This window comes from Mauremys reevesii, linkage group 2 (genome assembly GCF_016161935.1).
Source record: "Mauremys reevesii isolate NIE-2019 linkage group 2, ASM1616193v1, whole genome shotgun sequence".
NCBI classification, from domain to species: domain Eukaryota; kingdom Metazoa; phylum Chordata; order Testudines; family Geoemydidae; genus Mauremys; species Mauremys reevesii.
Window position 1 is genome coordinate 134638340 of NC_052624.1, and position 16045 is coordinate 134654384.

The window sequence follows — 16045 nt, forward strand, 5'->3', positions numbered from 1 at the left end:
TTCTCCCCTCTAGTCTTACTACTTGTTACCTGTCTTGTGTTATGCGCAATTGAAAAATTTGAAACTTTTCAGTGGTGGGACCATCTATTTTACTTGAAGCAGCTAGCACAGGGGTCAGCAACCTTTCAGGAGTGGTGTGCCGAGTCTTCATGTATATACTCTAATTTAAGGCTTCGTGTGCTGGTAATACATTTGAACGTTTTTTAGAAGGTCTCTCTATAAGTCTATAATATATAACCAAACTACTGTTATATGTAAAGTAAACAAGGTTTTCAAAATGTTTCAGAAGCTTTATTTAAAATTAAATTAAAATGCAGATCTTATTAGTTTAGTGTGATCCTTGCCCTTGCTTTTCCTTGCTGAGTTTTCCAGTGTCTGGTGGCATATATTTAGATACTTTAAGCTGCACGCAGGCTTCTGAGTTATAAGTTGATAACCGGCTGGCAGGAGGTCAGCCGCTGGAACCCCAGATCGGCAGCTGAGGTGAGTGGAGCTGGCGGCTGGTAGGGCTGAGCAGGGCAGGAAGCCTGGCCAGCAGCGAGTTCCTTCGCTCAGGCCAGCAGCGGGTGCTGAGTGGGGCTGCGGTGGGAACCCCAGAGCGGCGGCGGGCTGAGCAACTCAGCCCACTGCTGCTCTGGGGTTTCCACCAGCGGCTCCTTGCCAGCTGGGGTCTCAGCCCGCTGCCAGCCTGGGGTTCCTTCCTCCAGGCCGGCAGTGGGTGCTGAGTGGGACCCCGGCTGGCAAGGGGCCAGCAGCGGGAACCCCAGAGCGGCGGAGGGCTGAGCGGCTCAGCCTGCCCCGTGTGCCATCAAAAATCGGCTCGCATGCTGTAGGTTGCTGACCCCTGAGCTAGCACACTTCTGGGTGCTGAATAAAAATATATATTGGCCTGATTCTGCTCCCATTTAGTCAATGCCAAAGTACACATTGATTTGAGTATTTATTCCTAGTTTCTTTTTAAAACGTGTAAATATATATTTGGCAATAGAGCACAAAGGTAACAAAGCAGCTCTTTAGTGCATAAAAGTGCTTAATAAAAGAGAAAATGTAGGTGGGGTGATCTTTAAATTCTGACCTTCCCAGCACTTGAGTGGGTGCTAGCTGTGAAAGCTTCACTACATGGTATCTCTAGAGCAGTGGTTCCCAAACTTTAACAAGCTGTGAACCCCTTTCACTAAAATGTCAAGTCTCACGAACCCCCTCCTAAAAATGAATATTTCCAGGGATTTTCTCCTTTAGCTGAGTATAAATTATAAAAGCAGTGATCTTGGAAATATAAAATGTGTTTTATGACATGCTTATTACACACTATCATTACAGTATTTTTATTACATTATGAAAATGGCAGTACTCTTCCAAGATCTCACTTCCATAGCTTTGAATAAGCCTGTTATAAGACAAGGTGCCTGTGTTTCATCAAGGAGTATCAAATGTGAAACCGCATGAAAGTATTTAAGAAGCCAACTCAAATCATTCCTCCTACACAAGCATTCAGGTCTTGAGCAGTCCAGGCAAACAACGCACGTTACAACAAAGCTTAAACTTGTTCTTTGTAATAATTTTAAAAACAATACTAGCTGCCTATTTAATTTTAAAAACAGCAAAAAATATCCAGCTCCCTTTCCATTTCTTATAAGGAGTCTTGAAGTTTAAATCTCCTGAGTGTGATAGAGATCTGCTTAGCTCTTGGAAATCCAGGGGCTCTGGGCTGCTGGCCCCATGCTGCCCGGGTCCCTAGAGACAGCTCTGTCTGCCATTAGAGAATTTTTTTCCCCGAGAACCCCCTGTAACACTTCGCAAACGCCCAGGGGTTCACAAACTCCAGTTTGGGAACTACTGCTCTAGAGCATAATTGAATTATTTCATTTTCATCCTTTGTTATATTAAGGAGGCTAAACCCCATTCTAAATCTATTGTATGAGTGTCTCCATTTCTTGTGATACCATAGGTTTTAGGTTGAGTCTAATCTAGGAGACTGCAAAAACAATTGACAGTATATTTTTTCCTTGTCTACATCTCTTTCCCAGATTAGATGGAAAATCTTAATCTGAAAAAATCGTTCCTGGCCCAAAAACCTAAGACTTGCTAAATGTGAGTTCTGATCTGACATTGGTGTAATGAATTAGTTAAAATCTGTTACTCTGAGCAAATGTAGTGGAGCGTCGCTTATCTTAATTTTAACTGTTTTACTAATACACACACTGATTCAGAGTGTATTAAGGAATAATAGTATGGAGTTAAGGGTTGCCTAAATACCTGAACTCGGTGTTCAAAACAGCTTCCCTTTTGTGCTTCACTTCCACTGAAAATGCCCACTTATGAATGGCCTTTACTACTACTTAAACATTCAAATAGTGTAACTCCAGGATTTCCAGTTTGTTTTTGTTTGCTTTGAGGGGAAGAAAGGGGACTAAAATGAGCCAATTAAGGTTCCTGGTGGACTAGGACTTTTTCACTCATATCTTACATCAGTGAGTGATGTAGGTCAAGATTTGTTACCAGTGCTGCACCTTCGGCAGATAAGGAAGGTCTTAAGTGCAGAGCAACTCTTGTAGTTCTGCTACACATTGAAGCCCAAGGGGATACAGTATGTGTAGGACTATGCAGATCCTCTGTCCAAAAGGAAGTGCTTAAAGTACTCCGGGGAAAAAAATGGGGGGGGGGAGAGTTCTGTCAGAATCTGCAAGCAGTAGCTTGGCAAGACTGTTTAAAGGGCATCCCTCAGTGACCCGGCTCAATTTTTAAATGGTTTATATTTTGGGGTGGTCGGTTGCTGCATCTTGAGGCTCACCTCCTCCCTCATAGATACTAAGCACTGCCAACCCCCCATACTGCATTGAACAATAGGATAGACTGCAGCAGCTACTGCACTTATACTCTGCCCTGCAACTATGGCATTGGGGGAGAAAAAAAGATTGTTCCCCTCTACCTCCCACCCTCAGTCTGTGGAGAGCTGCACAAAAAGCATTAACTTTGGCTTTGCAAAGGAGACAAGGAATTAGGGAGTAGGTACAGGCTCACCAGACAGTTAGTTAGCTTTTACTGATTGCCAGCAGATGTCACTGTAGGCGAGAGAGAGAGAATGGAAAGTTTTACAGCTTTATTTTGCCCTGTTCATTCATTGATTCCAGTGTGACGCTGTGGCCAAAAAAGCTGATGTGATCCTGGGATGGGAATCTTGAGTAGTGAGGACACTTTTACTTCTGTTTGGCTCTGGTGCTGGAATGTGCCGTCCAGTTCTGGTGCCCATAATTCAAGAAGGCTGTTGATAGATTGCAGAGGGTTCAGAGAAGAGCCACAAGAATGATGAAAGAATTAGAAAATATGTCTTGGAGTGATGTGTATTGAGCTTGATTACAGTCTCTGTGTAGCTACATGGGGAATAAATATATAATTAATGGCCTTTTCAATCTAGAAGAGGAATGGCTAGAAGTTGAAGCTAGACAAATTTGACACTGGAAATGAGGCATAAAGTTTTAACAGGTTACTTAACCATTGGATCAATATACCTAGGGTTGTGGTGGATTCTCCATCACTGACAATTTTTCAGTTAAGATTGGGTGTTTTTCTAAAAGATGTGTTCTAGGAATTATGCTGGGGTAGTGCTATGGCCTGTGTTATAAATGAGGTCTCACTGGATGATCATAGTGGTCCCTCCTGGTACGTTGCATATGTTGCTGTTTCCAGTTATCATATAAATCTACTGTCATTTAAACACACACATTAAAATTAACTGAAAATAACGCCTTCTTTAGGTCCAGTGCCATAGCCTTTATTTAATACAATTCTCCCCACTAGTTACAGTGGGCAGGTTTGCCTCAGTAAGAACTGAAGAACCAGGCCTTTCCTCTGTTTCTGAACATTATCCTTTTTGCTATAAAATGTGGTTTCGTGTAGAAGGCTAAGAGAAATAGTTTAAAAAAAATCTGCAGCATGTGTCTGCTATTTTTGATAATACAGTCAATGTTGAGGGCCATGTGAGAGCCTGAATTGTTGTCTCCCTCCTCCCCCCCCAACCTTTTCTGGGATTTCTCTTCTGAAGTGGACTCCACTTCCCAGCATTTAGACAATGCTAAATTTGAGTGTTTACTCCAGTGAATGAGGTGGTTGAGTTGAAGGGGACTCTGAGTGAGGAATTCCTCCTTGCTGGCTTTTTGTCTGCTTCATGTCTCTGAGGTTAGGTGATTGGCTCAGAAGTGGGTATGACTGGACCAAAGGAGCATACTCTCTTTTTTGTGGTGTATAGCCAAGCAGGAATTGATATGGTATAACTGCTTCTGTCCAGCTGTCACCTGAGCCAGCACTTGGAGTGGACACATTTTATGTAGCTGTGGGCAGGAGAGCTGGCAGCAAAACAGCTAGTAAGAGAACACTACTGCCATGGTTAACTAATGGTGTTGAAAAGAGGGATGGTACATTAAAGGGTTAATCCTTTATTTTTCTGCAAGTGCCTTCTACATGTTTCCACAAACCCTTGCTAGACCAGGAAAAGGCTCTCTGAGATAAATAGGCCCAGCTTCCTTACCACAGCCTGATTTTTTTTTTTTTTTTTGGTCATGGAAGCCACAGGGAAGAAAGAAGGGCCTGAATCTAACTGAAGCTAGGCATTCAACATTCCCTCTTCTATTTCTCAAGCATGTCACCCCCTGCTAGCCAGAACACATCTCCTCAAAGAGAAGAGGGGTGGCAGCCTCCCCATGCCTACTCTAAAATGGATCCTTGACTTCTTGAGGAGGAGGCTAGTAACTAACTCTGCTCCCCCAGTGAGGGCACAAGGAGGAGGATGGAAATGATTTTTTTAAAAGAATCAGTTGAATTTAGTGTGTATCCTCTAAGGCAGAGCATGAAGCCATTCCCCACCTACACTCCTGAAGGCCCAAAGGGCAGTGCTGGTGCAAATGGAAGCTGCATCAGACAAAAGAGAAGTTGACCCATATGAGGCGAGCAGGAAAACAGTGTTTCCTCTTCTGCTGGGTGTGGCTAGGGAGTTTTCAGAACATGTGAAACTGATTGATCGAGCAAGATGTACAGAATATTTTCTGATGGGATAAGAGGTTGTCAGTACTGTTGATATTCAGCCTGCTCAACCACACATGTGACAGCCCTTTAAGGGAGCTGCTGCTGCTGCCCAGATATTACTGGGCTCATCTGTTTAAGCAGGATCATGTTGGAAAATACAGACCCAGGAGGGGTCAGGTGAGCAAGAAGAGTCATGTAGCTAGTAGGATTATATGAGGGAAGCCAGTAGCTCAGTTAGGAGATAAGGGAGTGACTACAGAGAAGGAAGGCCTGAGGAGTTGTTCAGCATTAGTGTGCTAGGGAAATGAGCACTGGGAATGAGCTGTCCACATAGAAAACAGCTGAGAAAGGGCCAATGAGGAGGCTTGGCCTGGATACAGGTGAAGACTGAGGAGGTATTGCTAGGCTGAGGAAGCTACATAAAGGTGGCATAGGAAATGGCCCTGGGAAACAAGGTCAGGGCAAAGTAGGAAGTTAAGGCTGGGCAAACTACCTACAACAGAGGGTAGGCATAGGTCCCCTTAAGCTACCACCCCAGGAGATGGTATAGTTACCTTGTTGGTGTTTGGAGCCCAGGAGGTCTGGAAGCTGAGGCACACAGAAGGGCTAAAGCCTCCATTGAAGAGAACAGACCATAGAGGCAGAGCTATGCTCTGAAAAGAGTATGAGGGAAAAGACTGTTTTTATTTGAATTTCCATTATTTTACGTTCTGGAAAGGTGAATTTCCATTTCAGTGCTGTGACTCACTGGACACCTACAATGGCCTGTCAGCCTGGGAGAAAGGCCTAGACAGATGCAAAGCAGTAGGGAAACTGAAGGAGCAGTGTCCTGAGAGGTAAGAACTTGTTACGCACACCATGGTTCTTAACATTTTTCAATGCCTTGAATTCATGAGTTTAAAAACCAAACCAAAACCACACATGAGTGAGAGAAAGTAGCATCATTCTTCAGGGCATTTAATCCCCCTTCCCCTGGTTTCTCTGACACAGCAGAGATTGCAGTGCCCAAACCTGAGACTGGACTTACTCTGTCATGTTACACCTGTGTTGACTTCTCAAATCTATCAGTGTAGTAACTTGGAGGTAAATCCTAGCAGAATCTAGTCATTCAAGTCACTGTATCATCGGTATCTTCCAGAAATGATTCTACAGCACAACAATGTGCAAATGAAAATGATTTATCACAAAACATGGGAAACAGGAATACCAGCCATGCTCTAATTCCTCCAGGATAATCTTCAATTTAAAATACAGGATTCAGTTCCTGGAAGATCATAGAAACGCAGGGCTGGCAGGGACTTCAAGTCCCAGCCCCCTGCGATGAGGCAGGGCTGAGTAAACCTAAACCATCCCTGACAGGTATTCTTAGACCTCCAATTATGGGGATTCCACAACCTCTCTTGGTAGCCTCCTCCAGAGCTTAATTGCCCATATACAGTAAAAGCTGTTTTATCTGGCACTTCACCAACCAGAAAGCTCTCTAAACTGGTAGTTCTGATCTTCATTGAAATTCGTTTATAGTCGGGTTGGTGCGGGGCAGCAGCAGGTCTGGAGGGGGCGCTCCTAGGTGGAGGCATGGCAGGTGGCTCTGTGTGGTGCCCCCACCCCACCCTGAGCACTAGCAACGCAGCTCCCATTGGCTGGGACCCATGGCCAATGGTAGCTGTGGGGATGGAGCCTGTGGGCAGAGGCAGCGTGCTGAGGTGCTTGCTGCGCCTCTACCTAGGAACAGCTGGGACAGGTGGCTGCTTGCAGAGAGCCTCTGGAGGGTGAGCAGCCCCCTGAGCTGGCACCCCCCCACCTCCTCCCATGCCCCAAGCCTCTGCTCCGAGCTGCCTCCTGCACTCAAACTCCCTCCCAGAGCCTGTGCCCTGCACCCCCTACTCCCTCCCCCTTAGTTAACCAGCATTTTTTCACATACTGGCATCCCCATGTTTCCCCACATGCTGGATAAAACAGCTTTTACTGTAGTTAGAAAGTTCCTAATATCTAATTGAAATCTCCCTTGCTACAGATTAAGCCCATTACTTCTTGTCCTACCTTCAGTGCCCACTATCCTCTTTATAACAGCCATCAACATATTTGGAGACTGTTATCTGGTCCTGCCCATATCTCCACCCTGGGCCTTGTTTTCTCAAAACTAAACATGCCCAGTCTTTCTAACCTTTCTCCATAGATCAGGTTTTCTAAACTTTTTATCATTTTTGTTGCTCTACTCTGGACTCTCTCCAACTTATCCACACCTTTCCTGGTCTGGCATGCAGCATCGGACACATTCCTCCAGCTGAGGCCAGAACAGTGCCAAGCAGAGGGGGACAATTATCTCCATGTCTTGTATACAATATTCCTGTTAATACACCCCAGAATGATGATAGCTTTTTTTGCAACTGTATCACTTTGTTGACTCTCATTCAATTTGTGATCCCCCAATTGCCCCCCAGAGCCTTGTCAGCAGTGCTGCCACCTAGCCAGTTATTCCCCATTTTGTTGTGCATTTGAGTTTTCCTTTCTAATGTGACGTACTCTACACTATCTTTATTGAATTTAATCTTGAATTCAGACCAATTCTCCAATTTGTCAAGATCCTTTTGATTTCTAATCCCATCCTCCAAAGTGCTTGCAACCCCACCCATTTTTGTCATCTGAAAATTTAATAAGCACACTCTCCACTCCTTTATCCAAGTCATGAATGAAAATATTGAATAGTACTGGACCCAAGACTGACCCCTGTGGGGCCCCATTAGCTATGCCCTCTCAGTTTGATAATGAACCATTGATAACTAGTCTTTGAGTATAGTCTTTGAATCAGTTGTGCACCTGCCTTATAGTAATTTCATCTAGATGGCATTTTCCTAGTTTGCTTATGAGAATATCACGTGATAGTCTATCTCAAAAGCCATACTAAAATCAAAATAATCCATGTCTACTACTTTCCCACTATCCGGTAGGCCAGTAACTCTGTCAAAGAAGGAAATTGGTTTGGTTTGGTTTGTTCTTGACACATCTATACTGGCTATTCCTTATAATCCTATTATCCTGTAGGTGCTAACAAATTGTTTAATAATTAGTTCCATTATATTTCCAGACATTGAAGTTAGGCTGACTGGAATTCCTCTTTGTTCCCCGTTTTAAAGATAAGTACTATGTTTGCCCTTCTCCAGTCCTCTGGGACCTCATCCATCCTCTGAGTTCTCAAAGGCAATTGCTAATGGTTCTGAGATTGCTTCAGCTAGTTCCTTAAATACCCTAAGGCAAATTTCATCAGGCCCTCCTGCTGAGTTGAATACATCTAACATATCTAACTATACTTTCACATGTACTTTCCCTATTTTTGGCTTGCATTCCTCCCCCCCCAACCCCGTTGTTAATATTGTGTTGGGTATCTGGTCATCGTTAACCTTTTTAGTGAAGACTGAAGCAAAACAAGCATTTAAACACTTCAGCCTTCCTGATGTAAATCTCAGCCCTAAGTATCCTCAACATATAATTACTTCCTTATTCTGAGCATCACATAATCTGATTCCAGAGGTCAGTCAAGCTCAATCTCCATGATATCCTATTTTCTCAGGAAGAATCAAGTTAAGATCTCACCTGTCTTCACTTTGGCACTGTTTGAACCTCTAATCTAGACTTGTATTTCCAGTCAGTTGAAGCTGGCTTGTGTAGTACCAACATTTATATCTAAAGTCAACATACCTTTTCACAAATCTCAAGAAATGGTGCTGTTCTCATTTTGTTCTCACCTGGAACATGCATGTGAAATATTTTGTGTTGGGAGAAGTTCAAAAGCTCCCAAAATAACCAAAGCTACTCTCTGCAATTTAGCACTTCAGCATTGTTCCTTAGCATAAATGTGTAAGAAAATATAATAATCCTCCATTGCAACATGGATACGATGCTGTGGGCCTCCAATGGGCAGCGCTTCAAGAAAAACTATTCTAAAAAGCAACAAAACCCACTGTCCAAGAGTGATTTGCACATTCTGGGCACAGAGAGTGTTAGCACATCTTTCTGCAGTTCTGATGCTAAGTGTGGCCTGGGATCCACAGGCACCCATAGATGCCTTCTTTTGAGAGGCAAGTGTTCTAGTAAACAGTCTCCAAAGAAGGACCTTCTAAGGCCCTTTCACCCTCTAAAGCATTGTTCTCTACTACTCCACATTGAGGCTTAGTAGAAGTATTGTGCAGAAAAATGGTAATGTATTGTCTGCTCACTTGTGCTTTGAGTAATGTGGGTGGGAGACTTGACATCTAACTCAAAGGATAATGACTCTACTGAGCCTCCTTGTTGGCTTAGGGAGTGGTTCAGACTTTGTATTTATCAAGTTCAATTATTGTGGAGTTTCAAGTGAGATGTTGTTACAAATTATTAGCAAAACATTGCTAGTTAAAGGTTTTCGCAGCTTTGGAAGAATTCTTCTGGTGGTTTGTCAGATGGGTGGGGTCAACAGCCACAGCAGCTCTTCAAAGCTGTTGAGCTGGCCCTGATATGAAGGGAAGAAGAATGGTGGGCTATTTTTTTATACATTGACTTTTTAACAGGAGGAAAAATGCTTTTATCTTTGGGGTGAACAAAATAAGTAAGTTGTCCCATATGCTTTCATGTTCATAACATCTAGGGGCTTTGTGAGGTACACAGCTGCTCTTGAAAGCTTTTCTGAGGCCTGGGCAGAGCTTTAGGTGCTCATTGACTTCAAATTAGGTATTTGCATGTGGCAGGATCACACCCTTAGCTGGAAAGCAATTGCAAGTGTCTGAGTTGTACTCTATTGGAGATGTTATTTTACTTGCTTGACCCAAACAGGGATACTGTGACATCAGTGGAAGTAACAGATGAAGAAATTAAAAGGAATCAGAATCAAAAGCAAATTGTTTGAACTTTACTCAAAGTAAAATTAGAGTATGAAAGCTATTTGACAATCTTGGAGCACAAATCCAAAAAAGGAAAGCATAGATCATTTCTTTAACAATGCAAAAACATACATCTCTGTTAAATACATAAACAGCACTCAATTTTAATGCACTATATACTTTATGCTGACTTTAACAGTCATTTAATAATCAAAGGCTGTACAAATTTATTTTTACCTTGGTTTTCTTTAGCGTTAAAGTAAATCCACAATTTGAAGCAAAACAAATAGTATGTGTTTGTTAAACTAAAGTGACACTACAACATATGTACAGATTATAGAATCCAATGTTTTTTGTTTTAAAAGAAATCACCTGGATTTCTACAAATGTGACACAAAATGAAGCATGAGGTAACTTTTTCAAATTCTAGGATCCCTGTACCATGCTTCCAAATGGTGCTCTGACTTGACACCTGCAGTCTTTGGAAAATTGACTTGTTTAAGTAGTAATGGGTAGCCATTCACTAAAAATACCACTTGACATGAAGATTATCTGGTCCTGAAAAGCTTCGAGTGCCATCATTGTATGTGAAATACACATCTCCCTAGTTTTGTCAGCTTTAGCCTTCTTTCTATCATGCAGCAGAATTGTAAAAATTCAGCTTTCCCTAGAGGTATGTTAAGTGAATTGAACTGGGTCTTATTCATATTGTAGCATCCTCTAAAGTATGGCCTGTTGCCAAATCCCCTGCTTTGCAAAGATGCTCTAAGAACAGAAACTGTATAAATGCCTCCCTCCCTTCCCTCTTGCTTTTGTGAGCAGGAGTGTTCAGCATTAGCAACACGCTTCAGTGAGAAGTTCATTATAACACCCTTAGGGGCCACCCGTTTTTAAAATATTTACTGTGATGAATTTGTCACTAAGCTAAAAACAAGCCAATTTCTGAGAATCCAAAGGCACAATTAGAACACAAGAATGTTTGTTTGTTTATAGGCAGGGCTGTGGTGCTGCTCTCTGTAATGGCCAAGTACCACACCACCACTTGTGACTCTCTCCTCACAACACCCCTGTGAGGCAGGGGCATCATCTTCATTACTATTTTAGACAGCAGCAGCCCTTGACATCACAAAATTTGGCCAAACCTGCCTTAAGCTCTTCACTGAAACTGGTGCTGTTCTGAGTCATTTTCCACAGGGCACTCCTGTAGCACCTATCCTGACAGACCATCACAATACTGGTTCCCTGTTGTGAAATTTGAGTGCCACTCTCCCTCCATGTCCTTCTTTAAGTCTTAGCCATCCCCTCTCCCTCTTCTTTTAAATTTCAATGTGAGGGCTAGGTACTGGCTGACCTGGCACTAGTGCATAAGAAATGGTGATAGGACAGTGGGTGGAATGTGCTTCCTTCCTTCTTGGCCAGAGACAAAGGGGCAGCTGCAACTTCTGCCCTTGTGTTCCCTGCCCATACAGCTTGGCATTGTCTAGTGCCCACAGTGCTGTTAGACACCCTGAAAGGGAATGATAAGGGAGAGGGTCCTTCTGCACTGGCCAGTGGCATACAGGCACATGTGTTCTGTACACTTTCAAAGGGTAGCATGGCTCCTTCACATGGCATTCATGCCCTAGGAGCTCCCAGAAAGATCCTGCCTGAGACTAAGATAGCAAGAAGGCCTTGGGGAACTGCTATGGTGCACAGCTAATCACTCACACATAAATTCCCACTGTTAAAAAAAAATTAGTGTTTAATTTTAGCTCTAGGTTGGGATTCTAGATAATGGGGCTGTAGGTGCTCCTATAAGTTCTGTGCCAAAAGCAAGAGCAGTATGAGAGGATGGACAGGCACAATCCCAAGAGCTAGGCTGAGACACTTGTTAAAAGAGGCAAGGTTTTCCTTACATGCTCCCCTGAGGAGCTGGCTTGAAGGAGGACCTCTAATCAGACTGTACCGGGACAAGAAAGTGACTACCAGCTTCCTGCCCCAAGTCCTGCTAGGGGGGAGTTCCCAACCTTTTCAGTGGACAGATTCTGGGGAGTCCACCAGCCCAAACCATACCACCATCTGCTTTCAGAGCAGCCTCCACAGGCCCCAGTCATCAAGCAGGAAATATCTTAGGTTGCAAATCCCTAAGTTTGATCTAAAATTGAACACCAACAAGGAAACTGACATATCAAAACTTTACTAAAGTGCCAGTGGGAATACAAACCACCACCCACCTTTTATGATTTCTTTACTCTTCCCAGTTTAAAAATAGAAGCTGGGGTCCTATTGTGCGTTTGCTATACAGTAATATACAATATATTGCAGCAAGCTTAGGTCAAGTCCAAGTTTAAGCAAAGTGCACTTTTGACTATATTACTTAAAAACTGACTTTTTATATATAAAAAAGCTTGTTGATACAGACTAATATGTAATCAGACTCCACCTATAAAAAGGCATATGTACTATCACCTTTTTGATCTACCTGCAAATGAGGTGAACAAATCAGTAACTGATAAGAAAATATGAAAGTTATCAATGGGAGCCTCTCCATCATTTCACTATAGCTCAGGGAAAAAAACCTCTTTTTAGCCTTACTCAAAGGCCCCACCATAATTACATTAGCACTGCCCTTGAAGAAAAAACATTGAGTTCAACGATAGTGATATGGTATCGAGCGCTCTCTCTCTCTATCATACTCACACATACAAACCTCTAATCCCTGCCCCACAGGATCAGTCTAGTTTGATGTTATCTTATTTCCGAAATAATTGCCAATTTTTTCTTTCTTGTGCTTGCTGACTTGTGGGTAAAGTTATTATTCCAACTGTAAAATAAGGCACGGCCTAATATTTTTAGTTGTCTTTGGTACTGGATTTATTCCCCCCACTGCAAGTAGTGGAGTCTATATTGTGTGTGGTGGGGGGTGTGGTGGAATTGAAAAGGGAAAAGAAAATGACAAGAGTGCTTGTGGAAACAAAGTTTTTCCCAGATTTTCTGTGTGTGCTGTTATGCCGTGTCACAAAGGAACATCTTCAGAAATGTGCCTTTAAAAGTACATCTGCTGATGCAAAGTTTAACTTGCTGGGTAAACCAGGTGTAGTGCTGCTTTGCATCATTAGAGCAGCAAAACACAGTCAGCCCAAAGTAATGAATTTGGACCAACACTTCTAAAGTTAATATTCACTTTTCAAAAGCTCCCTCTCCCTGCACTTATTTCTTTGTCCTCCTCCCCAACTCAGCACCTTAAAGGAAGTTCTTTTCTGGATCCACCTATTTATATATTAAACTTTTTAATCACTGCATTACTAGACATTAGTCACCACAAGGACTATATTTTCTTTCTTGGCTTAGGCTCTCATTGTGTGACAGCTTTCCTTAACAAGAGCCTTCAAAATAGGGAAGGGAAGAAACTGAAGATGACAAATAAGAAACAGCAGCGAAGTTGGTGAGACACTACTAATAAATATAAGACACAGAGTTAAGCTGATAATTTACTTTAACAAGATCTTGTATTGTTAGAGAGGAGTATTTTCCCAGAAGGCGTTCAAAGACTGTAAAAGCATATAGAAAGCAATAGTATGTTTTGCCCATGAATTTCTTGGTGATTATGAAATGTTGAGCTTGACCACAGTGGAGCCTGAATATCATTATTTAACTACAGAAGAGAGACAACAGCCAGCAAAACTTCAGTTCACCCTGTACTACTCTGCCAATGTACCTCCATTCTGATCTTCAGACACCTCTGTGGAATGAGAGCATTCTTTGGTCATGGCCCATTCAGGCTCTGGCTTTTTCATTGAGAGGGTGCTAATTACTGCCGGGGGAGGGGGCTTAGTGACATGGGCACCTAGTTACTGAGAAAACTGGACTCAGCTCTCCAAACTCATTTTTACACAGTTCATCCACAAGCTATCAAAAAGCTACATTCAATCACTGAGCCAGCTGTTTCCTCCCTCTTCCATACAGTTCAGTTGTAGTTTAGACAGAAAGAACAGCAGTGTCACCTAGCGTATTTGTGTTTGCCCTGTGAGATGAAAGTAACTGTGTCTCAGTTGTGATGACTGTATCTTCATGTCATGACACTGCATCGGTGTGTGACTGAATCATGCCATAGCTCCCAAAAGACACATGTGAGCCTCTATTCCATATGGACAGGAGAAGAGTAAGACCCTAAAATATTGGGATTGTCCCACATTTACAGTGATGGATAGTGGAAACTCTTGTCAATAGGAATTTGCAGAGGTGTGACATTTATTTATTTGTATTTGTGGTGATAACAGCATGATTTTAAAAACAAAATAAAATTTGTGAAAAATGGCAGACAAATGCCACTAGCGCTGTGTGAGATGTGATGCTAGGCTAATTGTGGGATGCGGGAAATGCCCATGATCCGTTTCAGAAGAATAATCACTATTAAAATCATTACAGTTTACCTTTTCCTTAATGAACATTAACATGGCATTCCCATAGCCATGTAAAGCTAACTCCTTGCAAATGGGTAATTATGTAACTCTTAACTTGCAAACTGTAAAGGCTTTAATGGCAACTGCTGTACTAGCATGATTCTGCCTGAGTAGCACTTCACAGTGCTGCAGCCCTGTTCTCGCCAAATGCTATGGCTCAATTCCCTCTTTAAAAAATATTTTCTCCCTGCTCTTAAAACAAAAATTCCAATAAAACTCCCCAGTTCTCAGCAGCGGCCAGTAGTTCTGCAGTCACTCTGAATACTGAAGAAGTAGTTGTCTTGGCTAAGGTTTTCTTTCCCTGAAGCTTCCCTCCTCGAGCACCTCTCCACTGTGCACAGAGCAAGAGTGGCAACTCTCAGAGAACAGCTTGGGCGCCCTTCTAACCCGATTGGCTGCCCATCTCATGTAGTTCTCACTTCCCCCTCAGCCTCTAACTGGATGCTCATAAAACAGTTTTTCGTTCCCCTTCAGTTTAGTAACCTGGTGGGCTCTGTCTACAGGACTGGTTTCTCTGTCAGAAAGTCATTCAATATACTCATTTAGAACACTTCTTAAAAAGTGCCTGAAAGTCCATCTAATATTAATACCATGGTTTTCATGTAGTTTGTATCCATGCATCAATAAGCTCTACTAACCAGACTTTGGTAATAAATATAAATTATATAAAGGGGGTTTTGAGGTTCTGCCCATTGCTGATGAAACTGTTAATTAAGCCCTGATAATCCACAGCTGTGTTTCATCTATCACATTACAAAGATAAAACCCTTAACTGGACACAGAACTGACACACTCATTTTATAATTCCCAAATCTCTGCAAAGTGCCTTTAAATGAATAGAGAATTGTGTAGCCTACTGATGGCAGAGAGAATAGGTGGCTGATTCTTGTCGAACAAATCGATGCCAAGGCCAGCCAATGATACAATAGCACATTCTGGCCTAAACACTGCTAGCCAGCTTAAATTGCCTCCCATCCCCGATGACAGGCCATTTCTAAATACTGGATCAGAAATCAAAGCAATCTCACCACACTGGTTAAATAACACAAGCCACCCTTCAAAACGTTGGATTTTAACGAATAACCTTAAAAACAATAGTTTCTTTTCATGCACTCCTGGCATTCATCAACCGGCTGCCTATTTTCGACCCCTTTTGTGTCTGTAAGATGCTGCCATGACTAAGCGGAAAATAATACCAAGGCAGACGGCAAGATCTGTTCCTCAAAGGAAAATATTTATAAGACAGCAAAATAAATTAACTCAAGCTGAAAAGAAAACCCACAATCCTCTGTTATTCCCCCAATCCTATGACCCTGTGTGTGGAGCACTAGCTATCAAGCAGACAACTTACTGATTTTTCCTTGCACATCTGTGCAAGAAAACGGGAAGTTGAGCTGTTTACTGGGAACCATATGGTGCCCTGTCATGTACTTGCCAGGAAACCTAGAGCTTTCTCCATCAAGTCCATTGTTCAGTAAGTCTAAGAAAGCTGCTTCGGGCAGTAACAAATGTTCCTTCAGTAGCAGAGAGTCTGTAAAGGAAAGGCTCAAAGAAAGTAGCATAACCCTGTGTATATATTAAATATCCACACACCTCTCTAAAAAAATCATCGGTCATCAGCACTCATCTTGTTTTCAGTCATGTAATGCATGTTCACACTTGGTCTTACACTTGAGCTGCAGAATACAAATCAATTTTGTTCCTCTTGTATTATAGTTTAATTTCCATCATTTA